Source organism: Euprymna scolopes, chromosome 34 (genome assembly GCF_053919585.1).
Source record: "Euprymna scolopes isolate OS-2025 chromosome 34, ASM5391958v1, whole genome shotgun sequence".
Taxonomy (NCBI): domain Eukaryota; kingdom Metazoa; phylum Mollusca; class Cephalopoda; order Sepiida; family Sepiolidae; genus Euprymna; species Euprymna scolopes.
The window spans coordinates 31031396-31040660 of NC_136515.1; the positions used below are offsets into that span (position 1 = coordinate 31031396).

Consider the following 9265-nt stretch of genomic DNA (forward strand, 5'->3'; position numbering starts at 1 on the left):
CCCACAATACATTTTGTTCAGTTTCGGCCGATTATAAAGCATATTTGTAACCATAAAGAAAGAAGCGGGGTTGTAGGCAATACACCGTTCATTGTTCACTTAATAATTGGTGAAAGTTTTGTATTGATTGGATAATTACTTGATTTTTGGTAGATTTTTAAAGAGAAACTCCAACTCTCTCCATCTGTTTTGGTCGTACCTATTAATTAAGGACATGCAAAAATGAGAAGAAAGAAAGAATTTTAAAAAATAAATAAATAAAATCAACGTTTGATTTTTAATGTGAACTTAAAAAAGGAAAACAATACAAACAAAATGCAAACGGATAATTTAAAACTAATCGTTACTGTTTATGTTCATTTTTCTTTTTTGTTTACATGAAGAAAATGTGTCAAGATAGAAAGAAATGGTTATATTTTTACAATATTTATTAATTTATTCGCTACTTGTAAGGATTAGGCACCCAGAGGATGTGAGGTATATGATTAGAAAAGAAGAAAAAAAAAAAAAAAAAAAGAAAGAAACGTACCAGGCGTATCTGCATCACTCTTTGGGAAAGAAGAAAGAAAGGATGGCCAGCGCATTTGTATACGTGAAGGGCATCTTGGGAAGGCAGCACATGATGGGAGAAGCTATTATTTTTTTCCTGTCTCTTCCTTTTTTTTTCTAGATAGGGGGATATAAAAGCAGGGAAAAATTCCCTGGGGCAGCAGAGAGAAAAAAGTCGTGAACATCTTCTCTTGAAAAGAATTTTGTATTGCTGACGTTCGGATTGTGCGGTGTGACATTGGTGGCGAGAGGCCAGGTGTGGTCGATTGGAAAAGAAGAGGGCAGAAACGTGCTGTTGTCAAGAGAGTGACTCACTCCTTCCCGAACCCCAGAACCGAATCCTGATTATAACGCTAGAAGCTATTTCGGCGAGTCACGCAGGTTAACATGGCTGACTGGAGATGTTGAGACCCTTCACTGGGGAGGGTGACCTAATTAAATGGCTGGAAAAATTAAAGATGGTGGCAAGGTTGCAAAAAATCGAAGACATGGTCACCCTGCTGCCGCTCTACTAAGAGGGGGAAGCCCTCACTATTTACCAGCAGATGTACGATGAAGATAAGGGAGATCTTGCCTCAGTGGAGCAAAGACTGAAATTGGCTTTCGCCAAGAGTCCATTTGAAGCACTCAGCAAGCTTGCAAGTTTGAAGTGGACAGGCGAGTCTGTTGACGTCTTTGCTGCAGAGATCAGAAGACTGGCAGGATTGGCTGGTTACGTGGGGAGGAGTCTGGAGATGACGGTAAAGCTATACCTAGTGAATGGCTTCCCAGAAGAAATCCCTGCGAACATGCAGAGAATCTCTGAGATCAATACGATGGAAGTGGACGATCTCTTGGTCCACGCCAGAGTCCTAGTCAAGAATGTCAAGGGCCGAATCGTGGCTGCAGCTGTGAGTGGAAATAAGTGCATGATGCCCCACTTGAATGACAAGAGACAGGCAGCGAGGCGACAGGAGAGGAGGCCTGCTATCAAGTGCTTCCGGTGCCAGGGTCCTCAACTGCTTAAGGACTGCAAAGAGCTGAGACGGGGGGTCACCTGCTACCGATGTGGACGAGTGGGGAACATTAGCTGCTATTGCGTTGCTGCACGAGACCAGGGAAATGAGTGAAGGGGAGCCATTCCGCCAGTGGTTCCCCCTTCTACGTGGAAATGGCGCACAACGAAGCGTTGCCTCAGTTACCGGTAGTGGTCAATGAGAAGAGAGCCATGGCCCTTGTTGCCTCAGGCTGCACCACGACGTTGGTAACGAAGAATGTCGCTAGATCATGGAGTGGAACCAGGAGTATTAAGACCGTGGATGGCAGGGAGGTGAAATGCCTGAGAGAGACAACAGCGGAAGTACTGGTGCAAGGTGTGCCTATTGGACTACGAGCCCTGGTGTTGGATCGTCTGGTTGGTGATGTTGATGTGGTTTTAGGTGTAAGTGCGATCAACCAACTGGGGAGCGTTATTCCTGGCAAGAGAGGTTTACCCGGAAACCACCGAGAAGGAGGTCAGGGAGGTAGTGGAGCACTGTCAGGAGTGCCAATCAATAGACCCGGACCATCCAGACATGAAGCAGGAGAGTTACACATTGCAGAAGACTGGAAGTGATTGGCCATATCACGATAAGCTGTATCTGTCGATGGTCAACTGTGAGCCGAAGAAGTTTGCCATATGGAGAGAGATCAGGGCAGAAGCTGCATGGCCAATCAGAGGGGGTCATCGAAGAAATATTTTTGGAAAGAGGGCCGGTTGAGGAACTGTTAATGGACAATGGCCCTGCTTTCTGATCAGAAGCCTTTAAAGAGGTGTGTGATAGGTGGGGAGTAATGCAATTTTTTAGGGCAGCGTATCGGCCGAGTGGCAATGGGATAGTGGAGAGGAATCATCGCACCATCAACGCTGCTGCGGAAAAAAGCAACATTTCACCCATGGAGGCGGTGTTTTGGTACAACATCTCACCAAAAACCAGACAAGATGAGAGACAACTGTGCCTCATAGAGCCATCTTTGCATATAAGTGGCGGCATCCGTGCTACAAAACGGTAAGAATTGAGGGTGAAGAAGCTACCATTAAGGTGGGCGAGGAGGTGTGAGTAAAGCACCCCCAATGCAAAATGTACCACCCGCTGGGGGAGGGGAGCCGTAACGGGAACGCAGTCAAAGAACAACGTAATGGTGAATGGCGTTCCCCGGCATATCCTAGACCTGCATCGTGTAACCCTGCTGGTGCGCAGTGATGGCAGTGAAGAGGAGGAAGTCGAGATTCACCAAGAAGCTAACCATGCACCCCAATTCGACTTAGCCCCACATTGTGGTTCTTTACAACTGGACGAGAATGTCTGTAGTGAACCTGAAAATGTCAACCCCCAAGAAGTTGTCCCCCAGAGGCCTCAACGTGAGAGGAGGAGGCCTGCTTGGATGAAGGATTATGAAGTGTCTTATTGATCTCAAAGATCAGGGGGGCGTGTGGGGTATATGGTTAGAAAAGAAGAAAAAAAAGAAAAAAAAATGTACCGGGCGACCGGGCGTATCTGCATCGCTCTTTGGGAAAGAAGAAGGAAAGGATGGCTAGCGCATTTGTATACGTGAAGGGCATCTTGGGAAGGCAGCGCATGATGGGAGAAGCTATTATTTTTTTCCTGTCTCTTCCTTTTTTTTTTTTTTTTCTAGATAGGGGGATATAAAAGCAGGGGAAAATTCCCTGGGGAGAGAAAAGAGTCGTGAACATCTTCTCTTGAAAAGAATTTTGTATTGCTGACGTTTGGATTGTGCGGTGTGACATTGGTGGCGAGAGGCCAGGTGTGGTCGATTGGAAAAGAAGAGGGCAGAAACGTGCTGTTGTCGAGAGAGTGACTCACTCCTTCCCGAACCCTAGAAACGAATAATTATTATAACCCTAGAGAGGATTTCAGTTTTTATGCAATAGTTCGGAAATGGCTGAAGCAGTTAACGATTGGAAAATCACCTTCTTTTTTAACAACTTTTCTTTCCAATCTTTGAGAGGCTGAAAAATATTTTTAAACATGATGTCATTAAAATTTTAAAATATTTTAATAATTTTTAAATCGTAAATAGCTTCGGACATTTCCGCGGCCAACTCGAGATTCTCCGTCAATAATATGAACTGACTCAATAAGAACTAAAATCCTGTGGCCGCTCATTCCTTAACAGTGTCGTTTGAGTAAACAAATCAAATGAAACCGAAATTCAAATCAGACAATAAGAAAATGTGAAATTATAACATTAATGGATCAGTTGGTAAGTTGTAAAATGATTACTGTCATAAAATCGGACTACTTACGTGAGCATGGAGATTTGTAAATAGTGGTTACTAAGGAGAAAAAGAATTGACAAGCATGGACAAGTTCAAATGTTTTGAAAATGGCGGAATGGGAACTCTTCTGTGCAAAGAGGTTTATTTCTTACCGGTGTCAGGCCAACGAATGTCCACCGACGCTTATCAGGAATTATTATTTTACAGTTTTACTGTAACGAAGGTAAAATTGAAAAGTCCATGTAAAACAATTAGATAAGAAAAGAAAAAAAAACAATCGAAGAAGAAAGAAAATCACTGTTAGTGAAATGATGATAACATCATTGTAATAATTGTAGCGAGGATGTGGCTTGGATAAATATGTTGTTGCGGTAGCCGGTCGTCCGGAGACAATCGACTCTACAACTTATATGAAGGATGACACGGACAGTAAGAAAAACGGTGAACTGGCAAAGGAGAAACGACAGACACGGATTGATCGTTTAAAAAGACGAAAAGGTCGTCCTTTTATTTCTGATGGAAAAAGGAAAAAAAAATCAAAATAGACTAGGATTTTTTGAGGCGGTAGCATAAGGTACAAGTTGTCTGTAGAAAAACAAAGTTTAAGAAGATTTTTGGCCAAATTAAAGTACATGTTGTCATGTTTTCGGGAACGGTATTTATTTCATCAGGGACAAACCTACCTGTCACCGTGTTTATATGTAACTTCTTGTTTTGCTGCGGCGTTATTTAATTTATTTTTTTTAATCATTATTTATTTTTCTTTCCTCTTCTTTGTGCCTAAATCTCCAATATACAACAACCGTTAGCGTACTTATAGTTAAACTAAGTTAGAATATATTTTTTACTCATTCTCGTCAACGTGATTACGACGAGACTTGGTCATAGTAGCGGGATTTTCAAGCCAACACTTGTTCCGCTCTAGCCTGCCCACGTGAATCTATGTAATTCTTCCACGCTCGCCTATGCCGGTCAAACTACTGGGTATGTTCATTTTAAATTCTCCAGTGTTTGTTTAAGTGAATCCTCTACCTACTTTCATTGCTATGAATTTAGGAAAACTCGTCCCCTTTCGCTAGGTAGGAAAACTCGTCCCTTATTGAATAAATGTTGATTGAAAACACATTTTATGATCGTTCTTGAAAGAGATATTGTTTTTTAAAATAGATTATAACCCCCATAATATTTAAAAAAAAAATATTTTTACTTGTTTAATGTTTTTTTGGTACTGGTCGCGGTAAGAGTTCCCTGCCGAACACCCTAAAAAAAACAATAACTTCTCCCCGCGCAGCCGCAAAGGACATGTTTTAGTTGCCATAGTAACAACACTTTTTATCGACATTGTTTTACTGTTTATGAATATTGAAATAAAAGACATTACTACACATTTATTAATAATATCTCACTTTTATCGACTTTTTAAAACTTTTTTTTACTCTTTTTAAATGACAACGTTAATGTTTATGAATATTGAAATAAAACATATTACTACACATTTATTAATCTTTTTTTTTTTACTGTTTATGTGTCAATTTTATCGACTTTTTCTTTTCTTATATTGAAATATTATATATATGAAATATTGAAATTATTCTTATATTGAATATTGAAATAAAAGACATTACTACACATTTATTAATAATATCTTTTTTTTTTTTTTTTTTGGCAATCTCCAAAAATACCGTTAGGGCTTACAACATGGCCGCCAGAAGAGTCACGTGATCCGGTTGATCCAAAACATGAATCGCCGTATTACGAAACCGGAAAACGCAAATTTAAAGCAAACTTTGACAAACAAGCATAATAATTAAGTACAAAAACAGTTTTTCAATTTCATAATAATAAATAATTTATTTAGAACGGTCATTTAATTTTTTGTTGAGAAACAATCACAGTTTGTTTGTTTTTTAAAACAGTGTTTATAAAAAATATTTTATTCAGAGTTTTTCATAAAAATGGTATTTAAAACAAGGTGTTCATTTTTTTTAAGATGTAATGTTATAAAAATATGATGTAAAAAAAAACATTTTATATTTTTAATTTTCATTTTATAAATTTAGACAGAATAGATGGAGGCGATGCAACAAATTAGCTCACAAAATTTATTTGGGCCGACTCTTTCACGCCACATAAATTCATTTAAATATGAAGTGAAGAGAGCCCTTGATGTACCGAATTGACAACAAAGTTTTTTCTTCGCTCGCATCCACGTATTTTCAATAAGTTGAGTATTTATAGTCACGTCGTTAGGCTCCACAAAATTTCTTTCGTGGACAACAACATCGTGGCTGTAAATACCAAAGTCAATGTCTGCTACGGTTGCATAAGCGCTCCACCCATCGCTTATTATACGAGTCCCAGGTAAGATCCATTGGCGAATTATAGGGACCAGAGTTTCACGTTTTCTGTCTGGAACCTCGATCAAAAGGCAATTCTTAGAGCCTCGTTCGATGGCGCCGAACACCCAATGGCTACGTCGGACAGTTCCTCTGTGATATTTCCGAGGGTAAAAATGGCTTTCATCAATTTCAACCTCTTTTGGGGTCCAGGTCTCATCTACACCCCCCAATTGAATTGGGTTTTGTTCAATGTACTGAGTGCACACTTCCCTCAAGTTGCACCAGTCGCTCACTGTGTTGGCACTCACCTCACTTTCTGTTGCCATAGTTTTTTATGGAAAATCCATGCTCCACATATACATAATTATTACAATGGTTCTTAGATTGAGGTTGCTTCTTTGAAAAAAAGAGTTCGTTCTAATTGTATTACGATATCCATCGTTTCGGCAACGCCATCTCCAACCATCCTTGGATTCGGAATATCGAGCCAACACGCATGGTGACCCACAAATTTGACAATTGCATGAATTGGCTATCAGAGGTGTAATAAATAATAAACTAGACAAAATACTGTTAGAAATTTGCTCAATATATGTTACCGTGACATAACTTGACATATATTCGGTGGTTTTTTAATAGTATTTTGTCTAGTTTATTATTTATAACACCTTTTCCCAAACTTACCGTGTTAAAGAGAGAGTCGGCCGCCATTTTGAATTTTCCAATACATCGGTAAACACTGTATGCTTTTTGAGCTGAATAAACATGTTAAATTGAATAAAAACACGAAAATTATATCTAGTTTGGTAGAAAAGTAATTGATCTTGCCTTTGATAACATTTATTTGTTATATATTTGTTTTTTGACAACTTTTTCGAATCTGTGTACAGTAATACAAACCCGAACCGGAAATAATGTCCCGTATATCACATCTTAGGGGTCTTGATAATCGCTAAAAAATAGAAAATTAAAGAAATTACTGAGGGAGATTTGGTTTTAAAAAGAAAATAATAAATTTTAATATTTTTTAAAATATAATTTAGAGAGAGAGAGAAAGAGCAGGGGGGGGGGGTAAAAACTATATCTCCCTCCGAAAAACAACCAACAAAAAATGAAATTAAAAAGATTCTTGATAAACGATAGCGGGGTTTTCAAGAAAATTGATTAATAAATTTATTTAGTGATTACTTTTTCTCTTAATGATTGATTTTAGAATTTTGAAGTAAAAATTTAAAAAAATTAAAAATTAGTTAACGCGCCAAAAAAATACTTCGTTTTTAATTTATTAGTTAATTTTTGCAAAATTTGACAGGACGACAATAAATGTTGATAATTGATAAAATCATAATTTTAAATAATGCATGAGTGCATTTGGTATGAGAAAAAACTAGTTAAATTAGTTAACGCGCCAAAAAAATACTTCGTTTTTAATTTATTAGTTAATTTTTGCAAAATTTGACAGGACGACAATAAATGTTGATAATTGATAAAATCATAATTTTAAATAATGCATGAGTGCATTTGGTATGAGAAAAAACAAAACCATAACAACAAAAAAACTATCATAATTAAAAAAACAAAACAAAAAAGTAACGAAAAATCGAATCGCTCCCTGTTTTTTAATTTTTTGGTTTTGTTTTTAATTATTGTTTTTATGACTCCAAAAAACATTGTTAAAATAAGAACAAAAAAAAAATTGTAATTAATTTTGTATGAACATAATAAACGCTTTGATATAAGTGAAACCACTAAGAACTTAGCCAGTTAGGTAGAAAACGGACACTTAAAAAATCGATTTTATTTTTAAAAAAAACAAAAAAAAAAACATTAAACAAGTAAAAATATTTTTAAAAAATATTGGGTGGGGGGGCTATAGTCTATTTTAAAAAATAATATCTCCTTCAAGAATGATCATAAAATGTGTTTTCAATCGATATTTATTCAATAAGGGACCAGTTTTCCGGAGACGAGTTTTCCCGAGACGAATTTTCCGGGCACCGCTTGCTATATTTCCTCGCAATTAAGTTCATTTAGATTCCACCAATTTCTTAAGCAATATAATTTGCTCTAGCATTCTCGTTCTCTGTTTACGTTGAAAGGAATTTGAAAGCATTTAAACTGTCACTTGACAGTGAACGTTTGCTTTCCTTGTACTTCTCTCCATAATGTTTATAGTTATCTTCTACTTCATTTAGTATCCCTTTTTTCTTTTTTTGTCGCAGTAGAACTCACTTTTCTTTATTTTCTGTTTCAGATTTTTACCTGATTCACTGAGGAATAAATGTATTGTTCTTAATTGGAATGCGCTCGTTTGTTTTTCTTTGCGTCTGAGTTCATCTGGCTGTCCGAGCAAGGTGTCAAATAGCATTTTTGCGAACCAGCATACATGTAGGTTAGTGTTAACAACAATACAAGACAGCTGGCTAAAGTGAAAGGTACAAGTAGGCTAGCGTAAACAAAGCAAAAGGCAAGTAAGCTTATTACATGTAAAAGTACAGGTAGGCTAGCGAGAGCAATAATTAATAGAGGCTAGCATGAGCAGGAAAAGGTTCATATTAGATTAGCACAAGCAAAAGTACAAAAGGATAGCATGTACAACAAGAGTTCATGTGAGTTCAATTAAGTTTGCATATACAAAATGTTCATGTGAGTGCAAGTAAGTTTGCATAAACGAAGAGTCTCAAGCAAGCTAGCTAGCGTAAGCAAAAAATTCAAGTAAAGCTAGCGAGCAGAAAGAGTTTATGTAAGTTCAGAGCTGAAAGAAAGAAATTCTGAATACTTGCGGAAAAAAACGTCAGGCTGGCAGTGTAGGAATACCGGCAGGCAAAACGAAAGAGTTGTCGGCAAACTGATCAGCGAGTCATAGTAGTGTTGTCAAAGAACCGTGGGAATATGGTGTTAGCGAGCAGAGGATGACGTCGTTGGAATCCTGTGGTAGCAATGGACAAGCAACACAGGGGAGAGTGTCGCTGAAAAATTGGGAGGCGCCGGAGCTGAAGACTGGAACTGTAGTCTGGAGCTGCTGGAGTCTGGAAATGCAGAAGACTGGAGCTGCTGGAGTCTGGAATCTGGAGCTGCTAGAGCCTGGAAATGCAGAAGACTGGAGCCTGGAAATGCA

The 9265-nt window shown here is 37.9% G+C and overlaps 1 protein-coding gene across 4 annotated transcripts in view; it reads right to left on the reverse strand.

The window, feature by feature from the left end:
* LOC145259152 (centrosomal protein of 135 kDa-like) overlaps positions 1-4224 on the reverse strand; it is a 493729-nt gene extending 489505 nt beyond the window's left edge. For 3 of the 4 annotated variants that reach the window (XM_080116866.1, XM_080116865.1, XM_080116862.1), the window contains exon 1: positions 3836-3955. The gene's annotated coding sequence lies outside the window, so the exon portion shown is untranslated. The other variant, XM_080116863.1, reaches the window with a different exon arrangement.
* Between the last annotated feature and the right edge of the window lie 5041 nt (positions 4225-9265).